The following is a 26,312-nucleotide window of genomic DNA, read 5'->3' as shown; positions in this document are numbered from 1 at the left end:
GCACGTGGTGACTCGCAGCAACACCACAGCAGTATTGATCTTGTAGACCCGATGGACGGACCCCACCGGCGCCACCGGCCTGGCTGCTGAATTTGAACCACGCCAGCCCGGGCCGTCAGAGTGGTTCAGCAGCAGAGTCCCGTCGTCAGAGTCCTGTGAAGCAGATAAGGAGTCAGGACAGCTGATCGGTCTGGATGAGTCTATTGCTGGAGGCGGACCGGGCGGCAAACTCGCATTACCACGACCCGCGGTGACTCAAGGCCTGAGCCTGCCTGTAGCAGGCCTTGCAGATCAGAGTCGCTGCCTTTAATTATGGAGCGCTGCACCAAAATAAAACGGCAGACATTGGTTAAGCGTGTTAACCATTCAGGGAGCCCGGCAACTAACCTGCTGCCCCTGAAGGTGTCTAGGCACTTGATCTCATTATGGTAAGACAACTTTTTTCTGAGTTGATATTGTGACGTATGTACTGAGATGTGCTAACTTCGAGGTTTGCGAGGGAAAGGTTGGTGTTTTTCCCGAATAGAATTCCGGTACAGTGTACAGTGACTCTTTCCTAAATGAATTGAAAACAATTGAAAACAAAATCTGTATTATATTAGCTCGTCTGATTTTCCATTTACAATCCTGAAGCACTGTAGTACTGAAATTCGTAACATGCATTAGTGTCGTTGAGCAACATAATTTAATTTAAAAAGTACTTCTTCTTAAATACATGTGCAAAAAACTATCTAAAACAGTTCCCGGTATATTTTATCGCCGCGGCCTAGGCAACAGCTGTAGCCCAACATCAGTCCATAGACCTGAATGTACCTGAACTAATTTTTCTCTTGAGTGCAGCTCTTTTATTCTCTCTCTGTGATGGACTGTCTGGCTGACAGCTCTTACCTATGTATGTGCTACAGTACATATATATAGCTTTCTTTGTGCTTAGGACTTATCTTCAACGATACAAATGGGGAATGTCATTTCTGAATGGCCATTAGTCTCTAGACACTTTACACATAACTTTTTCTGACTTTAATATTTGTTCCAGGATTTTGTGTTTAGGATTGTGGAGTCCTCATCTGGGGAACTGATAAAGAAGTGCTCCTCATCCCAAAACGTATGGTGGATTAATAAACAAAATATATGAAACTCCACACCCCTTTTGTTGCCTGTGTGAAACTTTAACCATTTCTCTTGGTCTGTCGGCGTCTGCCATACCTTTGCATTGTCTCATGAAGGGACATACTGTTTAACACACAACAGCATCCAGGCTGTAACCTATGTGTGCCTCAGCCTCACTCACCTGAGCATTGCACAATGCAGAGTGTTTGTGGCCACCGTCCAATCAGATTAAAAATGCACTAGGTTAGTTCCCTTCCCTTTCTAGAGATTTGCAGCTGTTTTAAGATCTCCTTAGAATTTCTTGTTGTTCAAATGGATGTAATTTCTGATATTTCATAGGTTTCTCTCATCTTCATTGCTTGATTTTGCTCGGTAAAAAGTGTCACTCATAGTCGTTAAAATGTCACTCATTATTACCGTGAAATTATGAAAATGTCACACATAGCAATCTGAAACCTTGGCAGCTATGCGTGGGGAGAAGCGGGTTGCTTTGCTAACACCCAAGCGTGCAGGCTTGCATGGTTGTGCAGGGCCCAGTGCTCCTAGTCCTTTGTGTGTTCTTGCTGGCTGGGCTTGCTGCCTTTTGGCTTTGCTGCTTGGACTTGACTACCTTTGTTTCCATTACTTTGGCTGGACTTCTCTTGGCTAGGCAGCTTTGGGCTTCCTGCGGGCTCTCTCTCTACAGGGGTCACAGTTCTCTCATTGATCCCAGCGCCTTCTCCACGGGGGCCGTAATGCTGCACAGTGTCCGATAGTGGCCCCACCCGATCCCGCCAGCTGATTAAGCAGCATATGAGCAGGTATGGCTGTAGCTCGGCACCTCTCGGGAATTCTCCTGCCCACATGGTAACAGCTACGGGGGGCGTAACACAGGCCCCCACAGCACGTCTAGCAGGACACTACAGAGTTAAGAGCATGTTCTGTTTGCAGGTGAGAATTACCCCCAGGCTGGGATTAAAGCAGTAATTGGGGCACAGACAAAAGGGACTCTGCAGGTCAGCAGCAGGACAGAGGAATGTTAAAGTTTCCATGTATGTTTCCCAGCAAAACAAAAGTGTATGTGTGATGACTGACCATGTTTTTAAGATCAAAATTACTCCACCACGCATTGTAATGGTGGCAGAAGGATATACCCAAACAGTCAATAGAAAGACAGTGAGACTGAAACACCCTTCAGTGCTGAACCAATATGTGATTGACAATATTTTAAGCCATTGACTAAAGGGTCAAGAGTGAAAGAAGGCAATGGCTAGAGGAAGATGACTAAATACTCACTGCATTCTTCTCATATCGTGCTGAGACATTCAGTTGGATAGAAATTTGAAGATTGCCCTTTCTGCTGCTATGGTATTTTGGTGCAATTAGTGTTGCAATATTAAGCAATGCCAATAGCTCAAACTTAATTAACCCGAGACCTATTGCATTGTAAATGCTTGTTTCTTTTCTTCCCCATTCAACATTTTTCTTAAATTATATATCTTTTGGATTCAGTGTTACAAATAGTCAAACAGTTCGCATCGAACATGAATGGGTTGACATATAGTATTCTACTAAATATATTATCCCCAAGTCAAACATCACGGATAACAGGCATTCGAACTGCCAAAACACACGGAAACTGTTAGTAGCTGGAGGCAACACGAAGCAAATGTAGACACACGATGCAGATCACTGTTTTGTTCTGTCAATACAGATGATACAATTGTTCCTGCCAAGCTGTCTCATATTGTGACATACATGTGTTTATACAAGTTAATAATGGACAGTGGTATCTGTCTCTTTTTGTACATTCGACAAATGCGATGTTTTACATATGTTTATATGAATAAAATTCAAGATAATAAAAATAAATTTTTAAAAAGACTGTTGTAATGTTACAATTGTGCTCATATGAATATTCATTTGTTTATTTACATTTACTTAGACAATGTGAAAAATAAGAGACTGCATAAAGTGCTACATTTAATAAACAATATAAACCTATTTTATATTAAAATTGGAATTACATGTGCATGCACTAAAAATAAAAAGAATTTGCACAATAGATCAAAGATTTATGCTGATCTACCTGCTTACCACTGCAAATCAGAGATCAAGTTAACATCAGCCTACACTTAAAAAATAAATGTATTCATAAACATTCAACAATGTACAAAAACGAATAAACGTGGTGTACCTAGCAAAAGCAAATTATAGACCAAGACTGGTATAAAAACTATGAACTCTTGAAATGTTGCGGTTTATATTAAAATCTCAATATTGTGATATAAGGAAGGACTAAAACATAAATCTCAATTTTTTATATTAAAAAAACAGTCGGGATATGCAGAAAGTATGTGCAAATTGTAAATGAGGTATAAGTTTAGAGTTATCACTGCTGATCCGGGAGCGACACTCATTTAAAACTAGTGCCAAATGGGGGCGTGGCCAACAGCATGGCAGTGAGACGTGCTTTCGCCAAGCTCCAGCTGAAAGCTTTATCCGTCATAAGATTCAGGTGCCCAGCAGACCCTGAGAACACAGCAACGGTCAGAGGAGGTGCCCTGCTGCCACCTACGGTCGAAATCGAGAGGAATGTGGTAAGATTTGACCCTGAGGAGCCCAAAATCCTAATAGATCACAATTTAGACCTACTGTTCATCACTGAAACATGGACTGATAAAGCTTCCGAGCCGGACTTAGTGGTTGCTACACCCAATGGTTATAAAGTTTATAGACAGGATAGAACAGGTGGAAAAAGAGCAGGAGGATTAGCAATTAGCCAGAGAAAGGTTTCGTATTACAATATCATCTATCCCAGAAACTTCCTGCGAAGCTTTACAGTTCAGAATCGAGCTTAGTGCCCTATGTAATATTAAAGGGTTACTCCTTTATCGACCTCCCGGAGGCAGGGCAGATTTTCTATCAGGCCTAAGTTCCATACTGGAATCACTGGCCATTGAGGACTCTTTTACGGTCTTAGGTGATCTGAACTTCCATCTGGAAGACAAGAGCCAGAGCGATACTCTGGCCTTGCTTTCAGACATGGATATATTAGGGCTCAGACAATTGGTGACCTCGTCCACACACGAGGCAGGACATACATTGGACGGTATATTCTCCAATGTTAAGGGCCTCCAAGTTTCCGACATTCTGCCAATGTCCTGGACCGATCACCACGCTATCTTTTTTACTATAAGAGTCCCAACCACGGATTATAAAAAATGTAAAACTTTTCCCCACACTCCCTTTAAAGCCTGGAAGAATATCAACCATTCTAAACTGATAGATCAGCTAGACATTACGCGACCAGTGATCTCACCCGATCCTAACATTGCAACATCACAGTTTCATGACTGGGTGGGCCATGCTACCAATCTCCTGGTCCCCATAAAATCTATGTCTAAAAACCGAGTTAGGCCTACAGCATTGTGGTACACAGAAGAATTAAAAACACAAAAGCAACACAGTAGGCACTTTGAAAGTGTCGTGTGGCGGCTTTCCGCAGTCCCGGGCGCCGCAGGATGCATGCAGAGAGCGGGATACTCACTTCCGGCCGGAGGTAGAGTCCCGTTCTAGTCCTCACCACAGACATTGGGATACTCACTTCCGGCCGGAGGAGAGTCCCGTTCTAGTCCTCCCCGCAACTAGCACTTCCGGGCCACACGTTTAAAAGTGCGTGTGGCCGCCGGATCGGTGCTTCTGATTCCTCCAGACAGACGCGCTTGAGCCCAGCTGACGACGAGGGTTCTTCAGGTCACGGTAACGCTGCCATTCCTCACGCGCTACGTGACTGCTTGTTCCTGTTCCTGTCAGCCGCGCTGGAGCGCTGCTGATACGTGTCCTGAAGCAGCTGCTTCTGGCACGCTGCTATTTACAAGCATCAGTTCCTTTGTTTGCAGTAGCGCAGGAGCGCTATTGCGGGTTTCTCTTCCTAGTGCAGGCGCACTTCCACATTTTGTTTTTCTGTTGTTTTGCCCAAGGCGCAGGAGCGCTTCCTTATACTTTGGACCTTGCTTGGCAGTGGCGCAGGTGGGCTCCAGCTTGGCTCCTACACGCAGGTTGCGTGGGAGCATTGTACATTTGGGCCGCGCTACAGCGCTTACCCTGGAGTTCTTGTCAGTACCTGCTGTGCAGCGCAGAAGCGCTTTCCTTTAAGTTCCTTTTGGTTCCTTGGTGGTCCAAGCGCAGAAGCGCCTCCTTCTTCATATCCTTTTCCACGGACGTGGGGCTCCTAGACGACACAGCATTGGCCTGTTCTAGAAGACAACCCGAACGACCCTGGTGGTGAGTGTCAGAAACAGGGGCTCCTGTCTGCATGTATCTTGTGGGGTGGTTGACAGCACGAGCGTAATCCCTAGCTCTAATCTGGTGTTCCTTGTTCCCTCAGCTGTGCCAAGACCCATCCCACGTCCCTACCACCAAAGCCACTTCCTTTGGCCCCCATCCCTGGTTCCACCTCATCCTTGTCGGGCGTTATTCCCCGCGGGGTTTTGTTGGGGCCAGGGGCGGTGGCTACTGTCGTCTCTGCGGGATCACCTCACAAGCCCAGGTGAGTCTTGTGGGGTACTTGACAGAAAGGCAGTGGAGAAAAACATATGACGTGGCGAGTAGAAAGCGATATAAAGACTCACTCGCAGTTTATAAAGGAATGATAGCCACAGCCAAAAAGTCTTTCTACTGCGCCCAGATTGAGCAAGCTCAACACTCCAGTAAAAAATTGTATGAAATTACCAAAATTTTGTCTGGTAATCTTCCTGACCTTATCCCCCCTCCATCCCAAAAAATGTGTGATGAGCTCGCTACTTTCTTTTTTTCTAAAGTAGACGATATTTACCAGACGTTTACATCTAAGTCTAACACATCTAATCTCTCGCTCTTCAATAAACATACAACCCTTTTAAACAGTTTCAATCTTTTAACCAATAACCAAGTAAAGACCATCGTCACCTCTATTAAATCGGGATCTGCCTTAGATCCATGTCCGGTATCAGTTCTTCTCCCTGCTGTCGACCTCTTAATACCAGTAATTACTCAGGTATCCAATGCCATCCTCAGTTCAGGAACCTATCCCGATGTTTTAAAAAAGACACTTCTGAAACCCCTTTTAAAGAAACCGGGCCTTGATAAAAGTGACCTGAAGAATTACAGGCCTATTGCCAGTCTCCCCTTCATAGCAAAAGTGGTCGAAAAGGCTAAGAATTCACAATTGTCGGAGTATCTTGAGAATTATAGACGGCTCGATGATACATAGTTCGGATTCCGGAAATATCATGGGACCGAAACAGCCTTAATCAAGGCGGCAGATGAAGTACGAGCTATACGAGACCAGGGTGGGACAGCTCTCCTGGTAATGTTGGACTTGTCTGCAGCCTTCGACACGGTCGATCATAAGATCTTGATCGACCGTGTCGGTAATATGGGCATTGGACAAACGGCATTAAAATTGCTCGCCTCGTTCCTCAAGGACAGAACCCAGGCTGTCGCCTTGGGGACATACCAATCTGCTCAGTTGTCTCTGCCGTGTGGGGTTCCTCAAGGCTCATCCCTTAGTCCGACACTATTTAATATCTATGTGTCGGACCTTGCTAGTGTCATCAAAAGCCACGGGATGAGCCTAACTTCATACGCAGATGACACGCAACTGGTACTAGCCATTAAAGGCGATGGTCTGGATGTGGCTCAACGCTTTCAAGAAGGAATGTTGGCCATAGAAGACTGGATGGCGATAAACAGCCTAAAACTTAACTCTGAAAAAACCGAGGTGGTCATTTTTGGACCACTTGAACCACCTTGGTCCTCAGCCTGGTGGCCATCTACTCTCGGAGCTCTCCCAACTCCAGTGGCTAAGGTTAGAAATTTAGGAGTCACCTTTGACGATGCTCTCATTTTCATAGACCATGCGAATAAAGTAGCATCGTCGGCACACTATAAGCTACGCATGATTAAGAAAATAAGTCAGTTTTTACCAGCAGCTGCCATTAAAACCCTGGTTAGCTCCCTGGTTTTATCGGCCCTTGACTACTGCAATGGTCTATTTTTAAACACTCAGGCCAGGGTCCTCAAAAAGTTGCAGTCGATACAAAATGCTGCTGCCCGTCTACTCTCCGGACTTCCAAAATTTGCGGCCATATCAGGAACAATAAAAGATTTACATTGGTTGACCATCCACAATAGGATTAAATTTAAATCCTTATGTTTAGTCTACAAGTCCTTAAACAACAGAGGTCCCCAATTTCTAAAGGACCAGTTGGTTCGATACCTGCCCCCTAGACAGCTCCGGTCCTCCAATCTCAATCAACTCATGGTCCCTCGGTCCAAAACAGTCTCATGGGGTGATCGTCGTTTCCTCACAGCGGCACCTAAACTATGGAACACCTTGCCCCAAGACATTAGACTAAGCCCATCACTCCTGCAGTTTCGCAAGAAACTAAAGACATGGTTGTTCAATCAATAACGGTTATCTCTGAATCACTCTGAACACTACAGGCCACACCAATCAATAATTCTGCAAATCTCAGCGCCAAGACGCCCTCGGGTATAAACCGCGCTTTATAAATGCTAAACATAAACATAAAATCGGGTGAGTCCTGGCGAGCTCGCGGACCCCAAGATGGCGTCTGGCAGCGGCTGAGGGATGGAGGTTCGGCGCCGAGACTGGAGCACTGGCAAGGAGGGGCCACCGTTAACAGAGGCTGCCCCCATGGTGAACGACCCGTGGACCCAGCGACTGGTGTGCTTGTGAGGCCCCTGGGTCCTGAAGCTGTGGTCGGACTACAAGGAGTCGCAGCGGACCCGTGGAGGGACCCTTCCCCCCAACCTCCCGAGATTGAAGGCTGCTGAGGGGACGGGTGAGGAGTCAGATAACCGGGCTCGCTGGCGGGATGGGGCGGAGTCTCGCGGCCGCTGTCAGGGCCTGCGTGTGATAAGTGCGGGCCTGCATACCGGTGGAGCTGTGCGGCGTGGCCGCGGCAGAGGGACTGCGACTGACGAGTGGTCCCCCGGGGAAGAGAGAACATACGCAGGAGTGAGCTGAGGCGGCGAGTGAACCCGGGGCCGTCGGGTCCGCAGAGCGCGCAGGGCAGTGGAGTGTGGCGTCGGAGGGGCCTTTATCCCCCGCCCCGCCCCCCCCGGCGTCCATGAACTGGCCCTGAGAGGGGCGAAGGATCGACAAGATGGCAATGGCACCAGAGTGGAGGTGAGGTGCGGGGGAGAGATATCGGAACTGCAGCTGCGGCGGGGTGTGTGGTTCTCCCACTGCCCTTGCCCATCCCTGAGACAGCATACATAGAGCCAGCTTAGTGGAGGAGGAGGTGATGCGGGTGCTGGCCGTGGCGGCCCGAGCCACTGGCACCGCTGGGAGGGTGGAACTGCTGCAGCCGGCCACTGTGCAGGCCTGAGGTCGTGGGCTGAGCAGGAGACCCGGGTGAATAGACTGGCCTGTTGGGGCTAAGACGGACCGCCACCACCCACTTGTGAGAGTGCTGAGGGTCTGGGCATCTCCAAGCGGGACACCCGGAAGTACCACGTTGACTGGGGGGAGCAAAGAAGGCCACCAAGGAGACGAGTCTGTGTGAAGGTAGGGGGGCTGGATGAAGGACTGGTGAACCCGATCGGTGACCCTTTTCCCCCCTGCATCCCGACATATGTTCATGAGCCTCTGCTGACCGTACCTGGATCCCCTCTTTTGCCCTGTGACACTGAGCCTCTTGGGGAGGGGCCTGCTCGCGGACGAACCGGGCGGGCTCTGTGGGCGACGGGTGACCTGGCCTGCAACACACGTGGGAGTGGAGGCGACCCTATTCCTGAGCCTATTCGAGCACAACATGGTTGAGGACAGAGATTCGAAACAGCAGCGTCAGGGCAAGATGGATCAGTACGCGAAGGTCATTGCCCCCGCTCAGGAGGAGTCCTCGGGCGCCCATTCGGACACGGAAAACCCTCCTCCAGGCAATCCAGACATCCGACGCTGGAAGGCCAGATCGGCGCAGTGGGATCGGAGGTGGCACTCTTGCGGCAGGACCTACGGAAACTGGCGGGAAGGGTCCGGAGGCAGAAACGCGGCTGGGCGAGACAGAAGATTTGGTCCATGATCTCTGCAGGAACATGCAGGAACTCCAAACCTCTCACAAGGACCTACTCTGGAGGGTTGAGGATGCTGAAAACAGAGCCAGCAGAACAATCTACGCTTCATAGGTTTTAGAGAAGGAATTGAAGGGGCAAATATGCCGGAGTTTCTCTACGCCTGGCTGCGGGACACCTTCCCAGCGGACAAGTTCCCCTCCTGTTTCGTCATAGTAAGAGCCCACCGGGCGCTGCTGGCCAGACCGCCGGCGGGAGCTCAGCCAAGGCCCGTCATAGCGCACTTCCTAAACTTCCTGGATAGGGACATGATACTTTGAGAGGCTCGGAAGCTTGGAGAAATATGACATGAGAATACCCGTATCATGATTTTTCCGGATTACTGTAGGGAGGTGCAAAAACAAAGACGCACTTTTAACTCCGTGAATGCTAAGCTGAGGGAACGCAAGATACAATACATGTTGCGCTTCCCTGCAAAATTGAAGGTCCTGTTCCTGGGCAAATCCCACTTCTTCCAGACGCCGGAGGAGGCTTGGCAGTGGCTGGAGGAGCGCCCCCCTCTGAGGCGTCCGGAGGCGCAGGCGGGTGGTAGGGCGCCATCCGGTGCAGCAGGAGGCCGAGCCCCCGGCCCCGGCAGTTGAAAAAGGGCAGCGCCTTGGAAACCACCCCATATGTCCAGAAGGGTACTAGCAGTCGGAGACGTCGCACTGGTGGGTCTCTTGACTCCCGGCGAGTGCTCATACGCTCCGCTCATCTGGACGACGGCTTCAGTTGGGCAATGATACGGAGAAGGGTGCAGGAACTGAAAGTGGACACTCCTCATTCGACGGGGAAGAGATGATGGGCCCTTCACTGCACCCCTTGGCGGCAGAAATATGGGCACTGGAACAGGCGACAACGACTGGGACGGGACCATCGCAGAATGAACCCCCGGACTCCAACTCTTGAACAGGGGTCTGCTGGGATGACCGTGGTTAAGATTAACTCTGCTGGTGCAGGCAGGCTGGACACGCACACACCCTCTTTCTCTCTTGTTTTTCTCTGCTGATCTCGACTCTTTTCTTATCTATTTCTATTCTCGTCTTCTTTGCACTATAGTCTCTGTTCTACTATTATGTGGACTCTGTTTTGATGGTGCTGGGTAACCCGCAGGAGTTCGTACCTGTGGAGTACGTTGGACAAGGGAGGGCGACAGAACTCCGCCTGCCCTAAAAGTCTACTTCCTTTCGTGATGGCGGGGAGGACCCCAGGCGGAGCTGGGGTGGGGGATAACGATTGTTTTTTGGTTGAGAATGGTTTGGGTAATATGTTGTTTCACTAGTTGGAACACTGCTCACAGGGCGAAACTGAGAGGCGCGCTCACTGCCCACCCACTGCCAGAGGTACATTTGCACCACACGCCTGCATGGCTTCTTTGACTGACCATAGCCCCAGAGAAGGGAGTCTGGTAAAGGGCCCGTATAAGGTTCTCACATGGAACGTGAATGGGCTGGGGGACAAGGTTAAAAGAGGATTGGTGATGGCATATGTTAAGAGGGTACACCCTGATACGGCATATGTTAAGAGGGTACACCCTGATACAGCTCTACTCCAGGAGACCCACCTGAAAAGTACGAAATGTGGGTTTCTGGCGAGAGGACCCTACAAGGTACTGGCACACGGGGGATACATGACGGGCTCCCGGGGATAGCTATCTTTATCAAAGAATGCCCTCCCTTTGTGACGAACCGGACTTGGATGGACCCTCAGGAGACGTATGTAGCAGTATCAGGGACATGGGGGCACCGAAGGGTCACGGTAGTCTCGGTTTACGCTCCTCCGAAGCTCCAGGCCAGGACCCGCTCGGACTGGCCGAGATCCTGTTGACACATCAGACACAACACACATCATAGGTGGGGACTTCAACAACGTAATGTCCACCCCCATGGACCGCTCAGGAAACCGGGCTGACGGACCCCCGACTCCATCACTGGCTAGGGTCACGGAGACGCTGGGTTAGACAGACGTCTGGTGGTGGCTGCGTCCAGGCACCAGGAGCTACTCATACTACTCAGGGGCACATAAGGTACACTCGAGACTTGATTAGGTCTTCCTCCGCCGACATGCTTTTGGGGCAGATGTTGAAGCTGAATACCTAGCAAGGGGAATCTCGGACCACTCGCCCTTCTTGGCCAAGATAGGGGGTTTACCGGGCCCAGGGGCGGGAGTTGGAGACTGAGGGCATGGGACATACAGAGCTCATGCGGGGCCTAGAGCGGACACAAAAGTGTACTTTGCTGAAAATGTAGGTTTGGTGCAATTAGGTGTGGTAGTGTGGGAGGCATATAAAACAGTGCTCCGAGATAGGGCCCAAAATCGAATCTCATGGGAGAAACAGAAAGCGCAGGAGGAACTTACCTCCCTGGAATCCCAAATACTAACTTTAGAACGGCAGTACCTGTCAAACAGAGACCCGCAGGTGCTTCGGCAACTGACTGATGTTCAGCAGCAGTATAAAAGCCTGGTGACGGAGGAGGCCAAAGCACAGGCACTAGCGACCCTACACAGACTGTATGATGTGGGGGATAAGTCTGGCAAGCTTCGAGCGTGGCTGAGCTGTAAAGAAAGGGACGCCAGGTGGATAGAGGGCGTGGTAGATGATAGGGGACAGCTGCATAGGGGACAGCTGCAGAGGGGGGACGCCCAGATTGTACGGACATTTGCTTCATATTTTGGTGACTTCTAAAAGGCCAGAGACCTGGGTGAGTCGGCAGAGATCACGGACTACCTGACTACTATTCTAACCTTGACCTTAGTGGACGAGGTTAAGGAAGCCCTAGAAGCGGATATCTCAGCCACTGAAATCAGGTAGGCCATAGCCAGACGCGGCCGGGAAAGTCCCCGGACCCCAATGGGCTACCAGTGGAATTTTTTTTTTTAAACGGGGCCGATTTATTGACGCCCGATCTATTAGCGCCGTTTAAAGATGCAGCTCAGGAGGATATTCTCCCACTTGATATGCGGATGGCCACAATTTTACCCATATATAAACAAGGCAGACCTCCGGAGGAATGCGCATCCTATCGTCCAATCTCCCTCCTGATTGTGGAGGTTAAGCTCCTGATGACGATCTTGGCTCTCCGCCTGCGTCAGGTGATTTCAGGCCTGGTACATTAGGACCAGACTGGATTTCTCCCGGACAGAGCGACCAGGTAAAATTTGAGGCAGACCCATAATTAGCTCATGGAGGTAGAGGGGCAGCATCATCCACATATGTTCCTCTCACAGGACGCTGAAAAAGCGGTTGACGCGGTACACTGGCCCTTCCTGGAGGCGGCTTTGCTAAAGTTCGGCGTGGGCCCTAACTTTCGAAAGTGAGTGGGACTCCTGTATGCTGATCCTAGAGCCCGGGTTAAGGTGAACGGGATCCTCTTTGACGACTTTCCCATACGGAGAGGGACACGGCAGGGGTGCCCCCGTCCCCACTGCTCTTTGCTCTAACCATTGAAATAGTGGCCTGTGCGGTTAGGCAGGAGGCGGTGGTACGGGGATTTTGGATATCCCCAACAGGATACCCAGGAAGAGAAAATCTCGCTATACGCGGATGATATACTACTCTTTATCACCCAACAGGATACTACAGTCCCCATCTTGTTTAGACTCTTGGATAGGGATGGCTCCTTGTCGGGGTATACGATAAACTGGCATAAATCAATCCTGTATAGCCCATGAAAGGAAGTAACATGGCCCCCCCCTGCCTAGGGCCCTCCAGGTCACTTAGGAGGGGTTTACATACTTGGGCATATATTTGACAAGTGACAGAACCGTGTCCTATCAAAAAAACATCTTGCGAGTGATTACAAACTTTGTGGAAGATGCTCTTTGGTGGAAGGCTTTCCCCTCATGATATTGGGCAGAGCTGCAATGTTTAAAATGATCACGCTACCTCGCTTCCTGTATGCCCTACAAAATGAATACTTTCCGCTCCCCAGACAGACGTTCACAATGATACATGCAGAATTGTGGCGCCCTGTTGGGGCTGGGAAAACAACCCAGAATAGCTCGTCACCCTCCAGAGGAACCAGTATAGTGGAGGGATCTCTCTGCCAGATATTGAGGCTTACTACTGGGCTGAGCCTCTGGCGCCTATCAATGATCAGCTGACCACCCTACATACCGCTTGGAAAGGGACACCATGGCACGACGTACTAGTCTGCATTATTTATACGGGGGCACTGGAAGGAGACGATTACTGCCACACAAATAACCATAGAGGTCTAGGATAGGGCAACGAAGATGATGGGATGGGCGCATAAACCTACAAAACAGACACCAATATGGTCATGCTCCTGCTTGAGGGAGCCCCACAAACTCAGAGGGTTCAAGGGGTGGGATGATATTGGAATCTCCACGTTGGGGGAATCTGGTGGCACGAGAGGAACTTAAACCCTACTAAACCCTGGTGACCGAGTATGGCCTCCGTCCCACACAATTCCTTAAATATGCACAATTGCGCCATGCATGAGGAGCTGAACCAGCGCTCTCCTCTCCCTTGCCGGATTATGCTCAGTTAGAGGGGCGTCTGTTGCAGGAACAGGTACCCAACAAGCTGGTATCTCTGATGTACAAGACCCTGAATAGTAACACACCTGATGGGCTGGGGAACTGAGAGCAGCCTGGGAACAGGACGTGGGTGAGATGGACACAGCAGACTGGGAAGCAGCCCTAATGCACCACAGGGAGGTGGCGATAAAATCACGGCTACGACTCATCCAATACAAGATACTACACAGGGCTTACTATTATAGGGTCAGGCTACACTGCATGGGATGAGCCAGTGATTCGTGTTGCATTAGATGTAGACACCCGCAGGGAGACTTCTACCATATCATATGGGAGTGCCCTATTATCCGCACTTACTGGACACAGATACTAGGAGAGTGGAGTGTTGGAGACTAAGCTTACTATGGAACCCAAGTTTGTCTTGCTAGGAATAACCAACGATGTGGATTTGAGCCACCCACACCTGATCTTCACTATGCTAGCATTGGTGGTAGCGAAGAGGGACGTAGCGAGGGGGTGGGGAGTGCTGTCACCAGCCCAGGCGGAGGAATGGAGACGGGGTATGGATCTGTATATGGCAGCGGTAAGGGTCACCTATAAGGCAAGAGGCTGTCCCCGAAAATTCCAAAGAGTATGGGGAAAGTGGAGAAGATATCATGGCCTTGACGGGGGTTGGGTTCTGATTGATGTTCTAAGGGTCCTGCTGGATTGGGCCTTGTTCCGGGCTGTTGAGGGGTGGCCCGGGGGCCCCGGACTTAAAGGTGCTGATGATTATGGTATTGTTACTATGGAGGGTGGGGGCGGTCGGGGGAGCGTAGAGGTGTATGGTTAATCGCTTGTGATGTGACAGCTGTGTTTTTGTTGGTTAAAAATGCAAATAAAATTTTTATTTTTAATTTTTTTAAACTTCCTAGATCCCATGTCCCTGAACCAACCCAGCCATTGCCCTTAACTGAAAGCTACACAGGTGTTCTTCCCCAACTAAGTAACATGGGACCAGTTTGAATGAAACCAAAATGCCCATGTTCCCACTAGGAAGTCATGAGCTTCCAAATGCAGTCAATACACTTGACCAAAAGCCAAGCTAGTCACGACTACAAAACTATGAAACCAAAATACCCTACTTAGAAAAATGCGTGCCATGGAGTTCAGAAGGCCAAATTGAATAGATGAGTAGACCTTATGAATGGTCTTTTAGGCAAGGCTGTTCGAGGTCCCTTTTTAAAACAGACATTGATGTTTCCCTTTTAGATGAGTGTCTAGAAAGGATTCCCCACAGATCACAGATGGAAGGCAGTTGCACTCCCCCTTCTGACGGTCATCCCGTATACGATATGAAATAAAACACATCATCATTTGCTATTGCATACCAACTCAGTCCTTGATTCCTCATCATCAACTGGTCAGGTATATGATGTAGGGAAAGGCCTGTAAAATCTTGCTGGTAACTGAAGGGCACAGATACAGGCCTTAACGGCCTGTATAATGAAACACTTAGTACTAACCAGGCATGCCGCTGAATACCGAATTTTAGCCAAACACTGCTGGTCACTGGAAGGCTCTAACATAGCCACCCTGCAGGTCCTTAACTGTCATATGGTCTGAGCACCAACATCTTCTAATGTCAATTGTGAACATATTTACATCTTGGCAAATTCCCTAACTAGATGTACATAATGGCAATTATATTATAAGGACTTTAATGTAGTCTAGTTGGGCAGACCTCCAATTTCTCTCACTGTTGCATAGAATTTCAAGGTGGACGGCTCCTGCCACAGCGAGTATAGGAAATAGAATTTAGAACATTAAAAAAAACTAACACCACAAAAGGGGTCTTGCAGAGCTAATCAGAGCTGTCCGTATTCTACAAATTATAAAAACGCATGTAACTCCTACACTTTCTCATCCTACACACAGCCAAGCGCTGCGTTCTGCAACACGATAACCGCAACTTGGTGGTGATCATGCATGACATGGAAACACTACCCACATAGCCGCAAATGAAAGTCAGCAACCTCCGAATAACATTCTACATGGGGTAGAGCCACATAAAATCCAGAAATTAAAAATCTATAAGCACATCAGCGATTCTAAACAACTCAGCCCATTTCCACAACTAAGCATTAAACTATATCGGTCCCTGTAACCTCACTACCAATGTCACAGAGGGTAGACAAAGCGCCATACAAAGGTGCTCCAAGACTGCACATGCAACTCGTGTCCTCAAAATGGCACCGCCAACATATGACACACGCTATACATAAATCCCCAATTAGGATACAAAGTCCCCATTATACAGCAGGAGCCTGGCGCTATCCAATGGAGCTGCACTGGACGAGTATGTATAGTGCTATTAGGACCTCCTAAAAGGTCTAAACGTCTCAAACAATATTTGACATTTTTCCTAAAAATTCTGACAATTCCAGTTAAGGCACACTGTCATTTTAAAGTTAGTGAGGCAAGCAACACTGCACTTAAAGTACAGGCCTTATACACAATGAAAAAATCGAATCTCGGCAGTGACGTTCAACATACTGTGATTAACGACAAATGACTTAATCTTCCCGTGCCTAACAAAAATGAACGTGTCCCTCTGTAATGCAACTGGTGCTCCTGTGAAGCGCGCTGATTCCTTCGGGTCTAGTTCGGCTACATAAAACTCCTGAGAACAAATAAAGAGTGAGAGAATGAGACAGTGTGCGAGAAGGCTGCTGCCAGGGATGCTGCACACAAGGTGGGCCGAGGGGAAGAACAGGGGAACCCTATTCACAACGTAACCAGGGTGCTGGGTATATAAAGGAAACAACGGTTCCTGTGGTCCAATGCAACTGACTTAAGCAACACAGAGGCACAATCGCAATATGAAGGGTGCAGTAATGTCAGATGGCAAGAAACACTGGCTCCTCCATCAACCCGCTGCGATGACACCAAAAAGCTGACTCACGCGGCCAGACTGAAGCTGACTCACGCGGCTTCTTGCAACAGATACGGAGATCCCTTCGGCCACAATCACGATCCGGATAAATACAGTGCATCTCTACTGTACCCAGAACCAGTCAGGGAATAAAAGCACCGCTACGGCTGTAGCGAGTTGATGGAGGACCCTGTGGCCAAATTATATTGTAAAGTCGACACTTACTCCAATTCAAATCTTCTTTATTGGCAACTCTGCTAATAATACATCACTGACGATGTCTACATGTCCTCATTCCCTCATCAACTGTCCCTCCCTGGAACCCCACACATGCATTCCTATTCTAAGAACGCTTCTACATTCTTAACTAAGAATACTACAACACAACACATCTTCCCCCTTAACAATAATAAATAAGCAAAGGGAAACTATATACAACATAATGGACTACAAGAAGAAAAAAATAAAAATAAAAATAAATAAAAACTAAACTAACATATAATCTTTAAGTCTGTGAGGAGTATGGATGACTCTTCCAAATTTCCCAATCTCCTTGTATCTGTACAAGTTCGTTCACACAACTCTTCATTTTCTATACAATTATCTTCTTCAGTTCTTACTTCATCTTCCACTTCATCTTCCCACAACCATTCATCACAACACTAACACCACTTTCTAATAATGTTCCTTTATCCTTTACTTTTTTTTTTGCTGTTTCTTTTTACTTCCTTTTTTCCTCTAAATTTCCTTTCCTCTTTTCAACTTCACTTTTTTTTTACATCAAATATCCTTTTTGTTGTAATTTAACACTTCAAAAGAAATATTCCTTTTCATTTCTATTTTCGATCCTTTTACGATCGGTTCCTGCTTTAAATCGAATACGAGTCTTCCCAACTCGTTAAAATGGCCGTCAACTTGATGATGTCACACGCTCGCCAATCAGCGTGTGCGCATTTACTTTCCTTCCCCTTCGTCACAAACCTCAAGCGCAATGACACGGCTGCTCCCGCTGCTGCGCGCGATGACTCAATCTCCTTCCACGCGCCTCTCGCTGCTGCCACTGCTGCACGCGATAACTCAAACTCCTTCCACGCGCCTCTCAGATGACACCTCACGCGCTACTCCTCATGCGTAAGACGTTTAACTTTTTTCTTTTAAATAGTCATTAAGAGCTTAATTCAACATTTCGTCGTCTCGCTCACCTCCTTGTTTGGTCAGTTCCACTATTTCATTTAACCCGAATTCAATATTTCCTCGTTTCGCTCGCCTCCGTCTTCAGCCAATTTCACTGCTTCTTTTCACCTTATTTCAGGCTCCCTCATGTTATACCGTGGGTTCACGCAGAGTTGCCCATCCTCCGTCGCCAAATTGTAAAGTCGACACTTACTTCAATTCAAATCTTCTTTATTGGCAACTCTGCTAATAATACATCACTGACGATGTCTACATGTCCTCATTCCCTCATCAACTGTCCCTCTCTGGAACCCCACACATGCATTCCTATTCTAAGAATGCTTCTACATTCTTAACTAAGAATACTACAACACAACATATATCCATAAGTGCCTGCCTTGCCTCACACTGAGAACCCGACTGGGTTCTTCACTTCTCACTGTGGCACATCATTTTCACAAAGGCTGTGCTTATAATAATTCAGATGTCCCTGCACCACTAGTCCTGAGGAGACCCCGCATTGGTATAAGTGTGAAAACGCCGTCGACAAGCACAAAGAACAAACCATTACCCAGCGTATATCATTGTGTACTTATGCTGCTGAAAAATTATATATGAATGATAGTTTCTTAGAATTTAAGGAAACCGTGTATATAACTATTCACCTTGTAACTCACATTTAGGTTCCATTTGTCACTTGGGGACACAATGCACAAATGTTTGCTCATTTAAATTGTAAAGAAGTGCACATATATATTTTTGTTTCTTCTAAAAATCATAAAACATGTTATATTGAACTGACTGTGTAGATGATTTCTTGCCCTCTGACATTACTGCACCCTTCATATTGCGATTGTGCCTTTGTATTGCTTAAGTCAGTTGCATTAGACTACAGGAACCGTTGTTTCCTTTATATGCACACAAGGTGGGGGGTCATGGTGTTCCTCTGTGAAATCTGCCACGAGGGATCACAAATTTAAAAACACCTGCACATATTCTCCAGAGGCAGCCGTGTAACACAAGACAACAGAAAGCCCACTGCAAAGTACAATAGATGCTCTTAACGCGACCACTTCAATGCTTATACATGTCCTGTACCAAACTGTGTCGGAGGGGCGAGGTCACCTCCACCACAGGGCCCGAAGAGGCTTGTGTCGCGAACCATAAGTGTCTAAAGATCAGATTCGAGTACAGAGCACGAGAAATAACACTCTCACCTGTCTCGTTGCAGCTTCGTTAGTTTAGGGTCCCGCCGCCCCACTCCTCCTCGGTCACCCTCCTTTGCGGCCTTGCCCGACCTGTCCACCAGCGAGCATGGGAGACTTGGAGCGCGCGCGCACAACGGACCTACGTACCATAAAAAAAACTGAGACAACCTCAGCGCGCGCGTGGCGCTCAGCTACAGTCTACGACATCCTCAACGCGCGGCATCCAACACCTCACTCTGACCCCGATTCACCCGAACGGACCACCTCTGCGGACTAGCGCCGACCAGCTGCTTCCTGATTGGTCTGCCACGGCGCACGTTCTCCGCTGCACCAGATAGGCCTTTCCCCTGACCACGCGCGAGGTCGCAGTTCGTTCCTCTATTTCCGCTTGGAGAGTTACGGTTATGGGCCTGGATTTTTCCAGTCAGTGGCAGCCATCTTAACCCGTTTGACTGTCGTCACTCTTTTCCTCTGCACTATCACCTGGGGGCTAGCTGAGCTAATGTATAAAGGTATTGGAGGGGAATCTTGGGTCGCGGGTGCCATGCTTGCAGGTTTGATCTATGACCTTAAGACGGCAGAGGATTTAAAGACGCTGAGGCACCTGGTCAGGGCGGGCTTTAGCACTACTACTTGTAACCCGGTGTAACAGGCGGTGTTTGGCCACCCTCAATGACCTCTTTACTCATTAGCATACTTCAACAGAGCCTCTCCTCTCTCCGTAGTCCCTCTTCAGGGCCGTCGATTCGGGGGGTTGTCTGGGGCGTTAGTCCCCCTAATAGATCTATTCTCCAGTAAATATTCGGGTAGGTGTTTTCAGTCGGTGTAGTGGAGTCTGTGGATTTCCCCTGGGATTTTTACACACACAGACAAAAATACTTCCACACACAGTCTGTCATATTTGTTATACGAAGGTCTTAAAAATGTTGGTTATTTTACATAATATTTTCTTTTAAGTACCCTTACAATCTGCACTCGGCTTCCTTTCCACCGCACCTTAAACTCCCATTCTTCACTGCTTCCCTTTGTAATCTATTTTACCATGATATGCCAGCATGGTTGTTGAAAAAACCCCTTAATCGTAATGACCATGCTACGCCCCTTTCCCTCTCTCGCATACATTTCATTTTATTTTATAGCGCTGCTGATACCAGCATAGGGTGTCCGAGCACTTTACATCACACAAGCATTATAGAGAGAGAGAGAGAGAATGAATTATACAAGTGTATATCAGTCTGTAGCTAATGTTACTTAAGACAAAGAGGATTGATTATAAGGTGTAGGAATCACATGTCACCCATACCAGTAGGCAGTATGTTTTAAGAATGTTTTGTATGGAGAAGAACAAACGCACGATTTAAAACTTACCACAGTGGTTACGGTTGGCTTTACTAATGAGAATGTATTTCTTCGCAAACAAATCCTTTTCATCAAAATTATAATGGAAGACAGTAATAACAAGCATTTACAATGCAACGGTTTCGCCTTTGACAAAGTTAGAGCTATTGGCATTGTAATTGACAAATTGTTTATTTATGTGTTGGTTTTGAAAACAGATAAATAAATGGCATTGTCATTTACAATGTCAATAGCTGTCCTCGTGCAGCCTATTCCATATTCATGCGGGAGGGGCTACCACTGCACGCGCAGGGCTCAGCGAGGCTGACGAGGAGATACCAACCCACCCACGGGGAAGGTGGGGCTTGGGGAGAGAGGGGATGGCGCAGGAGGGGAGGGTGGAGGAGCAGTCAGTAAGCTGGCAAGGTGTGCGTCTGCACCGCTAGAGGCTAACAGCTGTGTAGGAGGTGGCTGGAGGGCACGTAGACGTCACGGCAGACCATTTCAGTACGATTTTTAAAAGTACCGCGACCCCATAAAAAGTAATACTTAGTTCCTCCTCTGCTTTTCCCACTTACCGATATTTTGCAATGTTGGGCTGATTGCTTTTTATCCATTCCCTCCCATTTAGTAGCTGCTGAAATGCGGGTCGCTTAGAAATACATTGAGAATAACCAGTTAATGCGTTACAAGCACAGGGCGAGAGAGTGAGAAGGGCGAGGAGAGGGGAAAGAGAAGGACAAGCAAGCGTGCAATGATGTTTGACCTCTTCTGTTAGCCTTGGCTTTGGGCGCTTATCCATAATAACGTCCGGATGAAAAACTTCACAAGAAGAGTGCCTCTTCACCCTTACAGATTTAAAACTTGATGAAACCACAGACTGGGAGACGTTGGTCTTTTCGAAAAGACTTTGTGAACGGTTAAAGAAATAAACACGTAACTACGCCCCATGTTTCTCCTATTAACATATATTTCTAAAGAGATCTTTCAGCTGATTCGCGTGCTCCGAGGCGCGTGGGAGGTTTCCAGGTACACAAAATTGTTTAGGAAGTTTGTCCACTCAGTCTCACTTTACATTACAAGAACTTAGCGCACAAACACAGTATGGCCACCTCAAAGAATGCATTTGGGACAACTTTTGGAATTTGCTGCTGATTTGGAACGAGAACCTGCAAAGCAGCATTCCTTCTAGGCAGGTGGCAGATATGCAAAATACTTCCTTGTCATGTGTAGCCCATATACCCCTTCTACCTATTCAGCAAGCAACACTTTGCATTCTGGGACTTGCAGTTTTGCAGTTCTCCTTCTACATAGGGACATCCAAGCCCCAACATGCAAAACTGTATTCGCGGTCGCGGAGTAAAAAAATAAAAGAAACCACAAGTCTCGGCATGGCTCGCACAGGAGATCAGTTTTGTGCAAAATTGGTATCAGGGGGAACAATACCTATTATAGTGTTTAAAAGATCAAATGAAGAAAGATGCTGAATGAGCACCTCACCCTCTCATGGGCCAACCTTCCGGACATTTGCCCGTTTTTATGCAGTAATTCTAGTTTCGTTGATTTAAATTAATGCCCCGAATGACGTGAAAGCCCAAAGGGTCATACTTTTAAACACACACCCAGCAGATGCTCCGTTCGTGTCACATTTGAGCCCCGGAATGTCAACAGGTTGAAGTTGAAAAACAAAGTATGTTCTAATTGCGAGGGCGTAACGTATGACACCAGAGAGGCGACAAACTACAGCGTCAGACTCAGAAGCGAACAACACCCAACATGTTGGTCTTGCAGAATACATAAAGAAAAGATTGGCTGCTCGGTCCCCTGCATTGTTGACGGCCAGTCCTCATTGTCACTTACAGTCAGACGTCGGTCACCTCGTGTCGTGACTTCACTCCTAGGCTCTCCGTGTTTTCTTGTGGTAGAAGTAACAAGAAGCCCTTTCTTTTTTGGTGAAGCGCAGTGCCGCCTTTCTTTCAGCGCCCCACAAATAAAAACATTTGCCCCCCTCCCCCGGTCAGCTCCTGGATAAACACCTTGGAGTTGCTCCCCTCCTCGCGGATTGTCTTTCTTGGCGCGCGGGGCAGGGGGGGAGGGGGGGCTCACCGATACCGCTGGAATACCCCTGCCAAATCCCAGCAAAACTCGCAAGGAAGGCGCACTCATGTCTGCTCAGCTCTCCCCAAGTAGCAGCTCATACCCATCCGATGCTTGTGTGGAGGCTGCGGCCGGCGCTGCTATAGGTGGAGACTCGAGACAATAACAGCAGTGTTCCCGATGAGGTAAACAAGGCGGCCATTCTTGTACAGGTTTACTTTCTATTCCATTCGAACAGAGGTTGCGAGACGCCATACCCGTGCCTGCAAAACCAAAGCACTGTATTATCCAGAACTATAAAACAGAACATTGCTATATGTCACTTGCGAAATCTATGAGTTTTCCAAATGTTTGAAGCATGTGTACCTTGTGCGTGCATTTGTGGGGAATTACGTGGAACCAGATGCCCGCGGGGGAGGAAGTGAGCGCAAAGCAAACTCACCATGGCAGCCCTCAGCTTGCTTTCACGCGCTTGATGAAGCATGGCTTATGATTGAAAAACAGCGGGAGGGGGGGCGGGCAGGCACACGGACTGCGGGAGGGGGGCGTTAACGGGGACAAGAACAGGGGGAGGGGGGAGCAGGAACGGGAAAGGACAGCGGGAACACACGGAGCACTCAACACATTTATAAACAAAATGCTCCTTACCTGATTGCCTCGTGGGAACTCGAATCTTGCAGCCAACTCCAACAACAAACACTTGTAAAAAGACGAAAACAGGCCGACTAAAAATAAAAAATAACACACACCCACCGCCGCGATGACGATCCGAAGTGGGTGGAGAGCGAAAAAATCGCGGGAACGCCCCCGAATCTGGTCCGGCCTTGACGGACAGATCCGGCTCCCAATGGCTAGCCTCCATTTATGGAGCTAGCCAATGGGAGCCGGGGGACGTTCCTGAAGCACATATGGTAAACAATAGATTTCTGAAAAGATGGGACCATTCCCTTGAACCTTATACTGGATCTAGCTTAGATCTAGCTATAGAGTATTCTTTGATGGAATCACAGGCACAAAACATTTAACTTCCAGGATACAAAAACATTTATTAAAATGACAAAAATATGAACAAATTTACAGTTGTACATCATACATTTTATAAAAAGAACGATTAAAATTACTCATGAACTAATGAGACGGTTGGACAATTTCTTGTGACCTGCACAAGCAAACGGACAGACAAAAATTGCAAAACATATAAATTGTAAAATACACGGTGTACATTCAGTGCTTCGATTTAATCTCTCCCTGGTCTTGTAAACTGAAACTTGAAAATCAACAAAGGAGGTGAAGGTTTGAATTGTACTAGATTTTAGGCGTCGACGCGTTTCGGTGGATATAACGTATTTCTCTTCCACCTTTTTCAAGACTACAAGTTCGGTGTCTGTCTTGTTTTGAGGCTTTGCAATAGTCTAGATTTTAGGCGTCGACGCGTTTCGGTGGATATAACGTATTTCTCTTCCACCTTTTTCAAGACTACAAGTTCGGTGTCTGTCTTGTTTTGAGGCTTTGCAATAGTCCTGTGTTTAGAGGTGTCGTAGTGAATTCTATATAAACCACAACACTATTCTTGCCGGAAACCCCGAAGCAGCGTGATTTATCCGCTCAGACAGCAGGATCAGGAGAGATTTCTTCTCACTCCGAGGCCACTGCCCAGCCGCCTGAAACCCATACCAAAATATTTATTTGCCTGCGGTAAAAAGGAGCAGCAGCCCTAAAAATAATCTTTTAAACTTCTTAATGAAAACGAACTCTACCACTTAGATAGAGGGAATACCACCGACAGCGCTGAGAAGTACTTCAACTGTCATCCCATGTTGTGGTTTATATAGAATTCACTACGACACCTCTAAACACAGGACTATTGCAAAGCCTCAAAACAAGACAGACACCGAACTTGTAGTCTTGAAAAAGGTGGAAGAGAAATACGTTATATCCACCGAAACGCGTCGACGCCTAAAATCTAGACTATTGCAAAGCCTCAAAACAAGACAGACACCGAACTTGTAGTCTTGAAAAAGGTGGAAGAGAAATACGTTATATCCACCGAAACGCGTCGACGCCTAAAATCTAGTACAATTCAAACCTTCACCTCCTTTGTTGATTTTCAAGTTTCAGTTTACAAGACCAGGGAGAGATTAAATCGAAGCACTGAATGTACACCGTGTATTTTACAATTTATATGTTTTGCAATTTTTGTCTGTCCGTTTGCTTGTGCAGGTCACAAGAAATTGTCCAACCGTCTCATTAGTTCATGAGTAATTTTAATCGTTCTTTTTATAAAATGTATGATGTACAACTGTAAATTTGTTCATATTTTTGTCATTTTAATAAATGTTTTTGTATCCTGGAAGTTAAATGTTTTGTGCCTGTGATTCCATCAAAGAATACTCTATAGCTAGATCTAAGCTAGATCCAGTATAAGGTTCAAGGGAATGGTCCCATCTTTTCAGAAATCTATTGTTTACCATATGTGCTTCAGGAACGTCCCCCGGCTCCCATTGGCTAGCTCCATAAATGGAGGCTAGCCATTGGGAGCCGGATCTGTCCGTCAAGGCCGGACCAGATTCGGGGGCGTTAACACCCTATTTCCCTTGTCTATTCCAAGGGGTCCCTCTCTCTCTTTTTTAAACAATAGATTTCGCCTGCGCCGAAAAGCTGCGCAGAGCGCAGCCTTCGGCAGGCGAAACCTAAAAAGCATGACATTTTAATGTATACAGTGAAGTTTATATGTAGCCCTTTGATGACAGTACATAGCAGGGCTCGAAAAATCCGCTCACATATGCGAGCTAAATTTAAAAAGGTCGAGCTTTTTTTAGGTCCTACTCGCCCTTTCTGGCGAGTAGGAAGACAAACTAACTTTTGTCCTTTGTCTGTGAAAATGGATCGAATGTGACAAGATAACAAGATTTAAAGGCATTTTTATTCCTCACAAAGTTAATGAGCAATAAAGATGACTTTAAATCTTGTTATCTTGTCACATTTGCTCCGCTTTCAGAGACAGAGGTCAGGTAGGTTGGAGTTAGGTTGAGGAGATTTTTCAAAAGTACTAGTCCTGCAGGACTAGTATACATTTTTGGGATTTTTCAAGCCCTGCATAGGTCACTATGCAATATCAGAATTATAACTTGTGAACTGCAAGTAACAAAAGGAGCTCTGTTATAAAAGCAGTGAACCCACTGAGCTAGCCACATACAATACGGTTCTGTGATCTGGGTGGTAAACGCTGTTTGCTAAAAGTATATTAACACTTTGCTCTACATTATGATGAGTCAGAACTGCGACTAGACAAAACTCTAACTCTCTCCAGCAGAAACATTAATCAGCAGAGTTAGCTTGCCATTTTTATTGTTGCCTGAAAACTGCTGAACACACCAAGAACTCTGCAGCAGGTGCTTTTAAACCCATAAGTTACCTCTAAACTCATCGCCCCCTCCCCACCAAGCTCCGCACCAGGTGCAGCTGCACTGGTCACAGCTCCCTAAAGCTAGCCCTCCACCTGGTTTACTATTCTAATTTTGCGTTCTAATATTTTCACAAAAATATTCAGGAGGTTTTTACTATGGTCCGTCTATTTCAAAGCAACATTAACAATAATTAACAAAGTTTCGTAGGTGCTGTAGGAGAGTGGGGTCTGCAATCCCATGGCCACCCCAGATTTTTGCTTTTTGCTTCACTGATTTACAACTTTCCCTGGCTGTGGGCCTGCTAATCAGACCCACAGCCTAGCTGTTCTCTCTCTAAATTACAACCATGTACCTTAGGTGCATCTTACCAATTGTTACTGGGCCACCTTATCAGTCCCTGTACAGCATACCTTAGGTATCCAGGGCATAGGTGTACCCAGGGCCTACCAGGGGCTGAAGCAT

At 47.2% G+C, this 26,312-nt stretch overlaps 2 protein-coding genes across 6 annotated transcripts in view; one reads left to right on the top strand and one right to left on the bottom strand.

Annotated features, from left to right (window-relative positions):
• TOP1MT (DNA topoisomerase I mitochondrial) overlaps positions 1-19,288 on the bottom strand; it is a 1,348,974-nt gene extending 1,329,686 nt beyond the window's left edge. The window contains exon 1 of one of the 3 annotated variants that reach the window (XM_078686649.1): positions 19,156-19,288. The gene's annotated coding sequence lies outside the window, so the exon portion shown is untranslated. Of the gene's footprint in view, positions 1-19,017 lie in introns of all 3 variants that reach the window. The other 2 variants (XM_078686647.1, XM_078686648.1) reach the window with 2 other exon arrangements.
• Positions 19,289-19,395: 107 nt separating this feature from the next.
• RHPN1 (rhophilin Rho GTPase binding protein 1) overlaps positions 19,396-26,312 on the top strand; it is a 615,089-nt gene continuing 608,172 nt past the window's right edge. For 2 of the 3 annotated variants that reach the window (XM_078686651.1, XM_078686652.1), the window contains exon 1: positions 19,396-19,520. The gene's annotated coding sequence lies outside the window, so the exon portion shown is untranslated. The remainder of the gene's footprint in view (positions 19,521-26,312) is intronic. The other variant, XM_078686653.1, reaches the window with a different exon arrangement.

The sequence above is a fragment of the Lissotriton helveticus genome, chromosome 4_1, assembly GCF_964261635.1.
Source record: "Lissotriton helveticus chromosome 4_1, aLisHel1.1, whole genome shotgun sequence".
NCBI classification, from domain to species: Eukaryota; Metazoa; Chordata; class Amphibia; order Caudata; family Salamandridae; genus Lissotriton; species Lissotriton helveticus.
The sequence above is the reverse complement of the archived record's forward strand: the minus strand, read 5'-3'. Positions and strand labels throughout refer to the sequence as shown.